We start from the raw sequence: 9644 nt of genomic DNA on the forward strand, positions 1-9644 counted from the left end.
ATTTTATAAATTCGGATACTGTTTCTCTCCCTTTTAGCTAGATTGGCTAAGAGTTTACCTATTTTGTTGAATTTCTCAAAGATCCAGATCTTGGTTTCTTTGATTATTTGTCTTGTCCTCTTTGTTTCTAATGTACTGATTTCAGTCCTCAGTTTGATTATTTTCTAACATCTCTTCCTCTTCATGTTTTTTAGAACTTTGAAATGTACTTTTAAATTGTTGGTATGAGAAATACCTAATTTATTTATGAAGGTATTTAGCCAAATAAACACTCCTCTTAGCACTGCTTTCATTGTTTCTCATAAGTTTGGGTATGTTGTGCCTTCTCCTTTGGTGAATTCTAGAAAGTATTTAATTTCTCTCTTTATTTATTCTGTGATTCAGTGGTCATTGAGTAGAGAGTTGTTCAGTTTCCATGCTTGTAGGCTTGCTATTATTTTTGAAATCTTGCTTTAATCCATGGCTGTCTGATAAGAAGCAAGATGCTGTTTCAATCTTCTTGTATCTAGTGAAGCTTGATTTGTGACCGAGTATATGTTCAATTTTTGAGAAGGGACTGTGAGGTGCTGAGAAGAAGGTATACTCATTTGTGTTTGGGTAAAATCTTCTGTAGATATCTAGTAGGTCCATTTGATTCATAATATTTGTGAGTTTCATTATTTTTCTATTTAGTTTCTACCTTGATATCCTGTCTATTAGTAAGAGTGGCTGATTCACTCTATCACTATTAATTGATGTTTGATTAAATTTTAGTAATGTTTCCTTTATCAATATGTGGGCCCTTTCATTTGATGCTAAGAATTGAAACATGATTTGGTGGATTTTTCCTTTGATGAGTATGAATTGTCCTCCTTCATATCTTGTGATATGTTAGTTTTGGTTGAAAGTCTATTTTATTAGGTATCAGAATGGCTACTCCAGTTTGCTTCTTGGGTCCATTTGCTTGGAAAATTTTTTTCTAGTACTTTACTCTGAGGTAATATCTATCTTTGTTGATGAGGTATGTTTCTTGTATACAGAAGAGTGATGAATCATATTTTTGCATCCATCCTGTAAATCTGTATCTTTTTATTGGGGAATTAAGTTCATTGATGTTGAGAGACATTAATATCTAATGTACCTCAATTCCTGTTAATTTGATGTGTGTGTGTGTGTGTGTGTTTGTGTGTCAATGATTTCATCTGTGAGTGAGGGAACAAATAGACGCCACAGTAAACAAATGGCAAATTGTATGTAGAAGTCAAGAGACAATTTGTAGACTCAATACTCTCTATTGCCATATAGTTTTCATGAATAGAACTCAGACTGTGAACCCTGCAAGGCAGTGCCTTTATTCTCTAAGCCATCTGGCTGACCTTGTTTTAATGACTTACTGATACAACTTTTTAAAAAAGTTTAACAATATTTTGTGTTATTTTTACATTTGGACACTTTACATGGCTATTGTAGAGGATTAATAAATACATAAATCGGCATTTAAGAGGTTTTGGAAACATATTTCTAAAACGACTATGGTTAATGAGAACTGAATAATCTGGGTAAAGTTCTCTATGGCTAGTAAATCACCAACTCCTGAATAATTTATTACTAATATATTATCAGCAAGCATCAGTGGCCTCATAGATATCTTGGTAAAACTTTTTTCTATAGATATTCTTGTTGGGGTATAATTGCCTACCACTGCTAGATAGGTAGTGATGTTAAAGAACCAAATATATTGAACGTATATGTGTGTGTGTGTGTGTGTGTGTGTGTGTATGTGTACATAATTTTCCTCAATGAAATAAATTACTTCTGTAATTATTTCACTCATGTTCATATTGATTACAGAGTTGATTCGGTATCTTCCTATTTTCACATAGTTACTCTTGAGATTTTTTGAACGTGTTTTACAGTATATTATAGAATGTAGTTCAACATATTTGAACACTAAGGTTCCTTTGACATCATTGAAAGTATTGACTATAATCACTAAATAAATGTATTTTAATCATATAAAGCAATGCAGAGAAGGACAGATTCTACAGGGATACAATATTGAATCCTCTTATAAGAATAAAAACCTCCCCGCACAGCAGGGCATATCCTGATTCAACAGACATCCACTTTAGGTTTCGCAACAGGAATCCGAAGTATGGCCTAGGACCCCAGGAACCATGCCGAAGCCACACAACGAAGCAGGGACTGCCTTCATTCAGACCCAGCAGCTTCATGCAGTCATGGCTGACTCCTTTCTGGAACACATGTGCCACCTGAACATTGATTCTGCACCCATCATGGCCCTCAACACTGACATCATTTGTACCACTGGCCCTGCTTCCCGACCTGTGGAGATAGTGAAGGAGATGATGAAGTCTCGGATGAATGTGACTCAGCTGAATTTCTCTCATGGAACCCATGAGTACCATGCAGAGACCATCAAGACTGTCCATGCACGGGTTAGGGATTTAGCTCAGTGTCAGAGCGCTTGCCTAGCAAGCGCAAGGCCCTGGGTTCGGTCCTCAGCTCCGGAAAAAAAAAAAAAAGAAAAGAAAAGAAATGAACAAGAATGTCCATGCAATCACAGAAAGCTTTACATCTGATCCCATTCTCTACCGTCCCATTGCGGTAGCTTTGGACACAAAGGGAGAAGTGAGCCACTCTGAAGATCACCCTGGAAAATGTGTACATGGAGAAGTATGACGAGAACATTCTGTGGCTGAACTATAAGAATATCTGCAAGGTGGTGGAGGTGTGCAGCAAGATCTACACGAACGATGGGCTCATCCCACTGCAGGCGAAGGAGAAAGGTGCTGACTATCTGGTGACAGAGGTGGAGAATGGTGGCTCCTTGGGCAGCAAGAAGGGCGTGGATCTGCCTGGTGCTTCTGTGGACCTCCTGGCTGTGTCAGAAAAGGACATGGAGGACCTGAAGTTTGGGGTGGAGCAGGATGTAGAGATGGTGTTTGCGTCTCTCATCTGCAAGGCAGCTGATGTGCATGAGGTTAGGAACGTCCTGGGAGACAAGAGCAAGAACAGCAAGATCATCAGTAAACTCGAGGATTGTGAAGGTATCCGCAGGTTTGATGAGATTTATTGGCCAGCGTTGGGATCATGGTGGCTCGTGGTGACCTAGGCATTGAGATTCCTGCAGAGAAGGTCTTCCTGGCTCAGAAGATAATGATCGGGCGATACAACCAAGCTGGGAAACCTATCATCTGTGCCACACAGATGCTAGAGCGCATGATCAAAAAGCCACACCCCATAAGTGCTGAAGGCAGTTATGTGGCCAATGCAGTCCTAGATGGAGCAGACTGCACCATGTTGTCGGGAGAAACAGCCAAAGGGGACTACCCTCTGGAGGCTGTTCTTATGCAGCACTTGATTGCCCTAGAGGCAGAGCCTGCCTTCTACCACTTGCAGTTATTGGAGGAACTCTGCCTGGTGCCGGTTACCAGCGATCCCAAGGAAACTGCTGTTGTGGGAGTCCCGTGGAGGAACCCGTCAAGTGATGCAATGGAGCTACTATTGTGTTCACCAAGTCTGGCAGGAGTGTTCACCAAGTGGTCAGGTACTGCCCTCGTGCTCCTATCATTGCTGTGACATACAATCCCCAGACTGCTCGCCAGGCCCATCTGTACCATGGCATCTTCCCTGTGCTGTTTAAGGATGCGATATAGGCTGCCTGGGCTGACGATGTTGACCTTCCTGTAAACTTGGCCATGAATGTCGGCAAGGCTCAAGGCTTCTTCAAAAAGGCAGACGTGGTCTTTGTGCTGACCAGGTGGTGCCTTGGCTCTGATATCACCAACACCAGGCGTGTAGTGCCTGTACTTTGATGACCCTCTAGAGTCCTTCTTCTAGCCCGTCCCCTCCCCTCCCCTATCCTATCTATTAGGCCAGCAACGCTTGTAGTGCTCACTCTGGACCATACTGTGGCACTGGTGGGCTGGGATACCAGGGAAAATTAATGCCTCTGAAACGTGCAATAGAACCTAGCTATTTATCATGGTCATACTTGAGCCAGGGGTGAAGGAGAAATGCAGGATTGCAAACCCTCTGACTTTACCACACAATGGCAGCATCAGCTCTGTGTACTTTGTTCCTGTAGAAAGTTGTCCAGAGAATTCCCAGCCCTGACCTGCAGTCAGGAGAAGCAAGAGCAGGAACTGAGGACATGGGGTCCAGGGTTCTAGCTTAATGACTTTTGGCCCTGGCCCTGACTTGTTTTCCCAACAACTTTGGCTTCCCCACTCCTTGTGCACTCCACTGATGTCACTCAGACACTTCACTTTCTACCTTGTATTCTGCAGTCTCCAGTCCTGTTGCTATAGTGCCCACCTGAATGTCAATCAACAGCAGCTGAAACAAAAAAAAAAAAAAAAAAAAAGAAAGAAAGAAAAAAAAGAAAAGAAAAAGAATAAAAACCTGTCCTTATCATTTAAAATATATTCTAGATATTTACATCTCTGTTTAAAACTAAATAGAAAGAAAAATAGTAAAAATTAGTAGTAATATTTTCATTTACACTTTGATATTTTTACAATCTTGACAAAACAATGATGAAATGAACATGATTTATAGAAACTACATAATTTTAACTCATATGATCAGTACATTTTGTAATACGAAATGAAAATATATTTCATTATCACTTAAATATCTTTGCATTTAATAAATTAGGAATGTGTAAATTTAACTAATTTTCACTTTCAATCCACTTTTCCATGTAAATGATCAGGTATACGTACAATTTCCTCTGTGTGATAGGTTAAATTAAACTTGTTTCTCTTCACTTTCACTTAACATGGAATGTGAATACTTAACTGCCTATCTTTGACTACATCAACTAATTTATTTTAATCAAAGAATGCATGTCCATTCAGAAGAGAAACCCCACATGATAACATTCATAGTAAAAATGACAGGAGGAAGATATAGAACAAATATGAATCCTGCAGATTAGAGCCAGGATCAGTCAACTCAAGAATAAGAGTTTAGAGAAAAAAGTAATACTTGCTGAATTTCAAAGATTGAGTTATTAGTTAACCAGATAGTTCTAGCAGCAGGTGATTAATAGTCCGTGACTAACAGATGCATGTAATTTGAGGAACAATTATGAAAAAATTATTTAAAAAATCTGTAATATTTTTCTAATTTTGTAGGCACATAGGCATAGTAGTGAGTTCTGTGAGTTCTTGAGTTCTGTGGATTATATCCTGGGTATTCTTTACTTCTTTGGCTAATATCCACTTCTTAGTGAGTACATACCATGCATGTCCTTTTAGGTCTGAGTTACCTCAGTCAGGCTGATACTATCTAATTCCATACATTTGTCTGAAAAACTCAGGATGTCCTCGTTCTCAATAACTGAGTAGTATTCCATTGTGTATATGAAACACGTTTTCTCTATCCATTCTTTTGTTGTGGAAAATCTGGCTTGTTTCCAGCTTCTAGTTATCAGAAACAAGGCCACTATGAACCAAGTAAAAGATGTTCCCTTGGGGCATGGTGGGGCATCTTTTGGATATATGTCCAAGAGTGGTAGAGCTGGGTATTTAGGTAGACCTACTTCCAATTTTCTGAGGAATCTCCAGATTGATTTCTAGAGTGGTTTTACCAGTTTGCAATACGACCAGCAATGGAGGCGTGTTCCTGTTTCTCCACATCCTCTCCATCATGCGCTGTCTCCTGAGCTTTTGGTCTTAGCCATTCTGATTGGGATGTGGAATCTTGGGGTCGTTCTGATTTGCATTTCTCTGACCACTAGGGACTTTAAACATTTCTTTAAGTGCTTCTCAGCAATTCAAGATTTCTCTGTTGTGAATTCTCAGTTTAGTTCTGTACCCCAGTTTTTGATTGAGTTGTTTGGGTTTTTGGTGGTTAGCTTCTTGAGTTCTTTATATATTTCGGATTTTAGCCCTCTATAAGATGTGGAGTTAGTGAAGATTTTTTTCCAATCTGAGGTTTGCTGATTTGTGCTATTTACTGTGCCCTAAATACACCTTAATTAATTCATATTTTCATTTTGACCACTCCATTCTCTGACTGCTTCTAGATCTACTTCTTTTGCCATACACCCAAAGTTGTGTGTTATCATATTTTTACTCAGTCCATTATCTAGTGATTCCTTGTGTGTTACCATCCAGTGTAGCCAAAACTACTAAATTCTTTTCCAATTCTCCCTCTCTCAATAACTGCCAACTGACAATAATTCTGCTCTGTGTGTTGAACCTTCACAAACATCTCCTTTCTCCATGCTTGTACTTTGTCTGCCTTGAGCTATAAAAAAATCTTATGTAGACTGTCATGACTGTTGTGATACATGTGTAAAAACTGCCTAACTTTGTCCAGAAACTTTACTTCATGGTATATATATATATGTGTATATATATATGTATATATATATATGTATATGTATATATATATAACCTTTAGCTTTTAAATATTTCTGCTGCCACTGTTAGGTAGTTACCCCTTAACCTTCAAAGAAAGGATATGACACGAATGTCCTACTTAGAACTGCACTTCACAATCTCTTAGTCTCTACACATTGACCAGTTTTGAGACTCTGTGTCATCACGAACTACAAGTAAAAGCTTTTATGATCAGTGCATAGAGATTATATGAATAGAATTACATGTTATTAGGATTCATTTTAGTACTATATACCATAGCAGATTAATAGAAATAAAATATACTATGGTGCCTTTGTCCTGTCTAGCTACAGGTTTTTGCCCAGGTAACAGTTTATGATATAGATTCCATATGTGTAGTGGGTAAAAAACTCTAATGCCAATATTATTGTTTATACTAATGATGTTTGTGTCATTATCATACCAGCGAACCTGTATTTCCAGGCTAGACATCATTGTAAGTCATAGGGATCCCAGATGGATAAAATCCATGATTATTTTTCACCTCTGCTAAAGTGAAAAACACCTTTATACACTATAGCAGTTAACTAATGGAGAAGTTTCTGTATCAATGTCATCTTGACATTTCCATGTTCTATTACACAAATGTATGGCGTTTTTCCCAAAAAAAAATCTTACCATATAGATGAAAGAAAGATAAAACCTACATAATTCACAGTGTTGAGCACAATTTTCCAAATATACTATACAATGAAATTATATTCACTTCCTCAAACCAAAGAATGACCATATGAGACTCATGCCAGTTTTGAAAAGCAGGGGAAGTTAATACTCATTTTCTGATCACTTTCTCCTTTTTATGCAGACTAGGACTCTAGCCCTATATTGATTGGAGTGGTGGTTATAACACCCAGGATAGATTTTCATAACTTAAGTAACCTAGTCTATATACTCTCTAAAATATTTTTTTTGCAGAATGTAGCCTAATACAGGCAAACTCCCATAGGCATTGCATTAAGGCTTATCTCCTAGGTGTTTCTATATTCTGTCCTCCTGGCAATACTTAGCATTGCAACCCCACTCCTTGTGAACTTGATACTGAAACCCATCCTTTATAAGCCATATTATTCTGCTTGTGACCATAGTATCTCATAATGCCAAATACGTAGTCCAATTTGAAAAGCACCCATTTTCTTTAACATTTCCAACTCTATTTGAAAGTCTGGTGTCCTAATGTATTCTGAGACTCAAGGCATTATCTAAAGTGTGAAATTCTTCAACATTTTACTTAAAATTCACATCTATCTATGATGGGAAAAGGGCCACTTGAACATGAACCAAACACTTATGACTAGGCCATCCGCTATGATAAAAAAAAATTTTTGAAAGTTAAATCACAGAAAATCCATAATTTGTCAAATCCTATACATCTTTCACTTGGGTCTGGACAGTTGATTCCCACAGCCTAAATGACCTAAATAGGGGAACCACCAATATGCATACTAGTTCAGAAAATGGAATTCTTAGAGGGTCCCAATCTTAAAGAACTACAGGCAAGAAAAGAATGTGAAGAGCAGGATAAATAGTTCCCTCCACGGAAGAATATTCAAATCGAGTATCCAGTGTCACGTGGTCAGCCCTGAAATCATATACAAAAGTAACATTACATAGTTAGAGCAGTTGCATACAGCCCGTGAATCTGAGAAAGAAAAAGGAGGGTGTACATTGGAACAGTATAGTACAGGTTATACCAGGGAAAGGAATGGGAGGGAGGAAAATCATGTAATCATATTTTAATTTAAAAATAACACTCATACAAATGTGTAATATATATTATGTAAATATAAAGTAAATATATATTCTGTAAATAAGTAAGAAACTAAAAATTGAACAAAATCCACTCCCTGAAAACCTGAAAATATAGAATTTATACTCACTTTTCAGGAAAAGAGAAACTCCATAACAAATAAGAGAGAAAAATCACTAAATAGTATTTGGAGAAGAATTATCATGACACCAGGCTCCATATTCATAGTCATGTGACCTATTCTAAGAAGGACCCTGACACTGAGATACTACTCAACTGTTACCATTCTGATATTAATCGTTTCTACCTTTCATCTAGTGTCCTGTACATAAAGAGGTATTGTCATAGATCACTTTTGTATACAGAAAGGAATACCCACATCACATATCCATCCTTCCTTTTTATACTATTTACATATAGTTCATGATGTTTCTGAACAGAAGATTCCAAAAAATTTCAGGGGAGAGTCAGTTCAGTGAGATGCAAAAAATTTACATAGTAATTGTGTCTTAACTATTCTGGGGTTTCTAAAAACAAAGACTGTCCTGGGATATAGTCTAGGAGAGAGTTTAGAATACCAAAGGGACACAAAAGTGTTTCTACCAGCACAAATAATAACCCAATATTAAACTAGAGTTATTTCCAGTAATTTATTCATTTATTCACTTTACATCTTGATCATAGCCTCCCCTCAAGGACCTGCCCTATTGAGAAGAGAAGGGCCCTCCTGGGTACCAATTCAATATGGTAGTTCAAGTCAAGGCAAAGTAAGCTCTACCTCTCTCACTTCTGGGGAGGGGGAGGGACAGACATTGGTCTTCTTTCTCCTGTTGGTTCTTCTTGAGGCAGTGGAGGGGTAAGACTTTGTCCTATGGGATTCAGGGCTAAGACTTTGTCTTAGGAGATATTTAGGGTTGCTGTATAATATTAAGTTTACTTATCTAAGTCTAAGTTACTATGTTACTGTAGCTGATTTAAATATCTATGTCTAAGTCACTATACTCTGCTACTGTAACTGACCGGCCTTTTTTGTTCCTCTGAGGCCAGAAACTGCAGTCTCTGGCATCTAGCACCTCATTCTAAAACAGCTGGAGATCAAGTAGAGGATTAATTGCTGGAACCTTTTCCCTTTCGTCCCTATGCTTCTTTCTTGTCAGGGTAGAGGGAAGTTTGGAGCAATAAACTTCTATTGAACCAGGGGAGAAGTGAATAGCGCTTGCAGAAGGAAAAACTTTTACCTAGCCAAATATGCATAAACATATAATTTCACACATGGATTCAATAAATGCGCATTGATACATTTCCACTCAAATTCAGCTGGGCCCAGCTTACATGCATTCTCACAATTACATTCTTTTTTTTTTTTTATTATTAACTTGAGTATTTCTTATATACATTTGAATGTTATTCCTTTCGGTTTCGTAGACAAACATCCCCTCCCCTCCCTTCCTTATAGGGTGTTCCTCCCACCCCTCCCCATT

General features: G+C 38.0%; 1 pseudogene; it reads left to right on the forward strand.

Annotated features, from left to right (window-relative positions):
• The first annotated feature begins 2156 nt into the window (after positions 1-2156).
• LOC116898337 lies at positions 2157-3818 on the forward strand (annotated as a pseudogene).
• Positions 3819-9644: the final 5826 nt, after the last annotated feature.

This window comes from Rattus rattus, chromosome 4 (assembly GCF_011064425.1).
Source record: "Rattus rattus isolate New Zealand chromosome 4, Rrattus_CSIRO_v1, whole genome shotgun sequence".
NCBI lineage: Eukaryota > Metazoa > Chordata > Mammalia > Rodentia > Muridae > Rattus > Rattus rattus.